A 6,147-nucleotide genomic window follows, 5' to 3' on the forward strand; every position below is an offset into this window, starting at 1 on the left:
TCGGCCTTCTCCTCGACGCATGCCGCGACGAGGGGATTAGCGACGTCGAGCGAATGAAGATCCTCGAGATTGTCCAACTGCGGGCTGCGGGATGGAAGCTTCGTAAAGGCTCATCACATCATGTCTGACAGCAAGGCTAAAAGCTGGCTTTGAGGCTGAAGTGTCAAGATTCTGTACACGACCGTCTACTTGCAATACATGTTTTGTTGTGTGCATACGACGTTGCCTTGTTTTTCTGATTTTGACGCATTTTATATTGCTACCAATAGCTGCTCCTAAGGTTGTTTTTATTTTAAAAAATGAGGGGGTGGCGGACCTCTCTTTGCTGTATAAAAAAAAGCCCCCATTTTTTTTCTGGTGAATGTGTGAGACCTACTTAGGTTGATGGTCATTTATGATGATAACGCCACGCGGGGGGCAGTGAGGGGCGCTGTTGTCAAGGGCTGTGAACAGTTTCAACCGCTGAGGTTCTTCAATATGCAATGCAATTTCGGTACAGCGAACACTTGCATTTTGCCTCCACAGCAATGCTAAAAACTGGCTTATAGGTGTCAATCTGACATTAAACTTGCGAGCTCGTTTTCGACAGCGAGGCACCGCTGCCACATAGACGTGACTGCGGGTTAAGGAAAACTATTTACTGATCAGTGTTTGCTAAATGTAAGACAGGATAGCCAGCTGCGGGGGCAATCGAACTCATTAGCTTGAATTTCGACTCGGGTTAGGCTTACCGGTTAAGCACTCTGCTGCTAACCGCCTGATTAAAATAATTGTGTGGCGGCAGAAATTCGGTGTTGGAGAAATGCTACAATGATCCTGTCCTGTGCAGCGTCTATTTGTTACAAGAACCCAAGGCAGCTGAAATTAGTATTTCAGTAGACTGCATCAACATACATGGAAATCATGCCAGCGATCGTCTTGTTGAGCCGTTCGGTGAGTCCGTTAGTTTTAGGGCGGTAAGCGGTTGTTTTGCGGTGACTTGTGCCACTAAGGCGCACAACCTCCTGCGCAAGGGTCGAGGTGAACGCCGTTCCCCTGTCACTCACAACAGTGATGGGTGCACCGTGGCGAAACACAATGTTCTGAACGAGAAAGTTCGCAATTTTTGTCAGCGGTACCACGAGGGAGAGCTTTAGTTTCACAGTACTGACTGAGGTAGTCGGTGGCCACCACAATGTAGCGGTTACCCCGTGAGGACTCTGGAAATGGGCCGAGTAAGTCGGTGCCGACTTGGTGGAAGGGGACTTGTGGCGAATCAATAGGTTTCAATAGTTCGGATGGCTTAGTAGGCGGCGTCTTGCGATGTTGGCACTCGCGGTAAGTTCTCACGTAACCCTGGACATCTGCAGCAGCTCTGGGCAAGTAGTACTTTTGGCGTATCTGCGGCAAAATGCGGGAAAAACCCAAGTAGACCAGAAGATAGGTCATCGTGGTACGCCTGCAGGACTTCATCGCGCAAGGCCGCAGGTACGACGAGCAGATAGCTGCCGTCGGGTTGTAGTTTTTCTTATACAGAACGCCATCGCGCTAACAGAATGACGATAGTCCACGTGAGAAGATTCGCGGGGGCGACTCAGGGCTTCCTTCAAGATACTCAATGAGAGGCCACAGTTCACTGTCGTGACGGACGTGGAGATGGCGCCGAGAAAAACTGAATCGGCGTCGGGATCAGCTTGGTTGTCCTCAATAGGAGCACGAGACAGACAGTCGTCATCACTGTGATTCCTACTGGACTTATAAACGATGGTGACATCGAACTTTTGAAGGCGAAGGCTCTAGCGTACAAGCCGTCCCGAGGGATTTTTAAGGTTCGGAAGACAACACAGCGAATGGTGATCACTGACGACTCTAAAAGGGCGGCCGTATAAATACGGGCGAAATTTGGTCACTACCCACACAATTGCCAGGCATTCTTTTTCTGTGGTGGTATAGTCCACCTCCGACCATGACAAGGTGCGGCTTGCGTATGTGATTACGCGTTTGAGGCGATCCTGCCACTGCACAAGGACCGCACCGAGGCCGATGTTGCTGGAGTCTGTGTGCAGTTTAGTGTCGGCTGACTTGTCGAAGTGGTCAAGGATGGGCGTACTTTGGAGACGATTGCGGAGGTCTTCGAAGGCATGTTGTTGCTCCTGGCCCCAGAAGAACGGTTCGGCATCTTCCGTGAGGCGGGTGAGCGGCTCAGCGATCTGAGAGAAGTTCTGCACAAAGCGCCGATAATAGGCGCAGGCACCCAGAAAGCGCCGCACACTTCGCTGAACGGTTGGCACGGGAACAGCAGCGAGGGCGGTTGTCTTATCGAGGTCAGGGCTGACTCCCTTAGCGCTCACGATGTGGCCGAGAAACTTCAACTCCTAGAAAGCGAAGTGACACTTCTCGGGCTGGAGGGAAAGACCGGCCGAAAGAATTGCTGCGAACACAGCACGTAGTAGCCTTACGTGCTCTTTGAACGTGGTGGAGAAGATGACAACGACATCCAGGTACGCGAGGCAGGACTGCTATTTTAGATCGCGAATCACGGTGTCCATCATCTGCTCGAAGGTGGCAGGAGCCGAGCGCAGGTCGAAAGAGAGCACCCGGATTTCGTACAGACCATCCGGTGTAATAAAGAAGTTCTTTTCCTGGTCGCGTTCGTCCACCTCGATTTGCCAAACCACTGCGTAAATCTAGCGACGAGAAGTACGTGACGTGGCGTAGCCGGTCCAGGGAGTCACCGATGCGTGGCACAGGATAAAAGCCTTTTTTGGTGACTTAATTTGTTTAGACGTCTATAATAAACACAGAACCGTAGGGTTCCGCCTTTCTTCGCCACTAGAACAACTGGCGATGCCGATGTGCTCGTCGACGGCTGTATCATGTCGTCTTGGAGCACTTTTTGAACTTGTCGGCGAATGGCATCACGTTCCTTCTAAGAGATCCGATAAGGCGGCTGGCATAACGGTCGCTGGTTTGCGTCAACTATAGTGCGGTGCTTTGTGAGCGGATTCTGCCTCACCTTAGAGGCCGAGGCAAAACAGTCGCGGAAAGATTGGATAATGCTCTACAGGCAGCGTTTCTGATTAGACGGGAGGTTCGGGTTCACGTCGGTTTTTATGGGAGTGGTCGGTGCCTCGAATGATGCCGGTATTTTGGACAAGGCGGGCTGTCCCGCGAATTCGCTAATTTCTTAGAAATACGCAATAGCTGTTGTGCCAGGCAAACACTGAGGTTCAGAACCAAAATTAGTCACCAAAAGTTCGGTTTGCCCACTGTTCAATTCAATAATTCCGCGAGCTACACAGACTTACAGACTCAGGAGCAGCGAGATGTTTGGTTCAGCGATGCCATGAGTGCTGGGGCTGTTATCGCACTCTACGGTAACAAACATGCTGGCTCTTGACGGGATCAATACGTGGTCGTCACAGACGCATAACTTAGCCCTGTGTGGCTCGGTATCATCGTCGGCAGGGCCTTGGGTGGAGTACGACATGATTAGCTCCTGAAGCTTCATAACGGCGCCGTACTCCTGAAGGAAATCCAGAGTATGAGGTCCTTGGAGCACACGGGTAACACAGCAAAGCAACCAGGGAAAGTAGCACCGCGGATCTGGATTCGCGAAGTGCAGACGCCGATCGGAGTTACCACATGGCCACCAGCTGTCCGGATCTGCGGCCCAGACCAAGGGATCAAAACCTTTATCAGGGCCGTGGCTAACCGTCTGCTCATTACAGAAAAATTGGCGCCGGTATCCACGAGTGCGATAACGTCGTGGTTGTCGGTGGATACCGGAATTCCGGCGGAAACAAGTCCATCGCAGCGCGTCGTCGAGGTCGTAGGGTCGGGTCGTCGTCGATTGAAGCGTCGCGGCGAATGTTCGGGTGGAGGCTCTTGACTCCCCCTACCCCCGAAGGACGCCGTCTTCAGTTTTCCCGATGTGGGGACATACCGCTGAACTGGCCACAGGATAACGGGTGGCCGTGTGAAGAGAACCGCCTTGGGGATGGCGATCGGGACTGGCGTCGCTGTGAGGCCGAGGACTGCACGTTATCAGCCCGATACTGCTCGATATCTCATGGTCGTTTACCGTAGCGCGGTCGAGGTGCGTAAGGTGAAAACCCCCTTAAACCCATCCTGCGGTAGGGGCAGTGGCGGATAATGTGGCCGGGCTCCCCGCAATGATAACCGAGCGGCCGATTGTTTGGCGTACGCCACACGTGCGCTTTGCTCATGGGAGGCCTGGACTCCCGCGGTACGGAGGGTACTGCTGCGATTGGGTACTGCAGAGATGGCACAGAGGCGACGGGGGAAAAGGCTCGCCTCGCTAGCCCAGGACTTCGTGGTACGTCGCTGCACATCATAACAGAGGGTGCAGGGTGGGGATCCGGGGGTGGCTGTAAAACTCGTCAGATTTCTTCACGGACCACCTCCGTAACGGCAGCGACGCTGGCCTGTGGAGCTTCAAAGCGAAATTTCGCCACTTGCTCGTGCACAAGGCTACTTACAAGCTCCTGAAGCTCCTCGGCGGGCAGCGACCTAGGCGTGTACTGGGAAGTGGCTGCTACAGTAGCCTGATGTCCGTAGTGCTCGACCGGTTCATGCAGAGAGCGCTTGATACCCGTTGCCTCCTTGGTGAAGTCGGACACAGTTCGTGGCGGGTCACGGATCAGTCCGGTAAATAGCTGCTCCTTTACGCCACGCATTAAGTGGCGTACCTTCTTGGATTCGGGCATAGCAGGGTAAGCCCGATTGAACAATCGCGTCATGTCATCGATGAACATCGCGACGCTCTCGTTCGGTTGCTGTGACCTCGAGTGCACGACGATTTCAGCCTTCTCTTTCCTTTCGCTGCTGGCAAATATCGCTACCAGATCTCGACGAAAAGCCTCCCAGTTGGTAAACGAAGCTCCGTGGTTCTCAAACCACGTTTTGACCGAGTCCTACAGCGCAAAGTAGACGTTGCGCAGCTTGCGCTTGCTGTCCCACTCGTTAAAACCCGCCACTCGATCAAAGCTGGTCAACCAGTCTTCAACGTCCTCGAACCTGTCTCCGTGGAACGGTGGCGGCGACTGAGGTGCGTGAAGGACAAATGGCGAGGCATTCCCAGTATGCTGAGTTGTCTGGCTAACCGCGCTGGATGTCATGGTCCTTACCGGCACTATCAGCTGGCCGAACTCCGATTGTAGGCCTCGCAGACGGCGGCTCGCCTTGTGGACGGGTGTAGAGTCCACGCCTGGATAACAAGTGTCAAGAGTGTCCTCGTAATCATAGTACATGGGACGGTACCCAGCTGCCCCACCAAATATGTCACCGATAAACGGATGGAGCACACAGACGTGCTGGGCGTTGTTGTTGTTGTTGTTAGCCTATCAAAGGATGGCACATACCCACACTGGGGGATCGGCCAAGAATCGGGTGGCTATTCACCTGAACGCAGTTAACAAAAAGGAAAAGCACGTGGGAGCGCAACACCGGTGAAGTCTTCGTCATGAACAGAAAAGGGATGAGAGTTTTGATTTCAAAATTATACGAATAACAATAAAGAGAGGGATTAAATACTAATGATTTAGTCAAAATGTAATAATTGATAGAAAAGAAAAGTTTGTAACACTTAGCAAGGCAGTCGGTGAGATTCTATCAGGAAGTTTAGAACAGCGGTACAAACAGATCTGTGGCTGAACCCAAATGTGGTGGTGCCAAATGATAGCAAGAGCGAGCTGCTCAAACTAAAGTCAAGATGCTGCAAGGCAGCAGGGAGCTCGAGCGAAGAAGATGACATTCCTCTAGCCCATCGAATGCGCAAGGCATGCCAAGTCCCAGCTAAAACAGTTCGGCCGCGGTACGGCGCCACTGGATGGATTCGTACTGTGGCAATATCTATCTACGCCTTTAGCAGACGACAGCAAAACGACGAAGGGCGGAGGATCACGTTTAACGCGCTCTCCTGGTTGGCTCAGGAGGTCTCTATCTTCAATAGTGCGGCAAGAAATTTGTGAGATGGGGTGTAGGGGAGGACGCAACGGAAATGCATCGGACGCCAACCAATTATTAAGGAGAAAGCTTTTCTTGGCTCATGAGTGGCGTGGACGAAAGTTGTCCGCACAAACTGTCAATCATACGTGTGGTAAATAAAAAAAATGTAAAAGTTGTTTAAGCAACGTATCTTAGCAA

The sequence above is a fragment of the Amblyomma americanum genome, chromosome 8 (assembly GCF_052857255.1).
Source record: "Amblyomma americanum isolate KBUSLIRL-KWMA chromosome 8, ASM5285725v1, whole genome shotgun sequence".
Classification (NCBI taxonomy): Eukaryota; Metazoa; Arthropoda; class Arachnida; order Ixodida; family Ixodidae; genus Amblyomma; species Amblyomma americanum.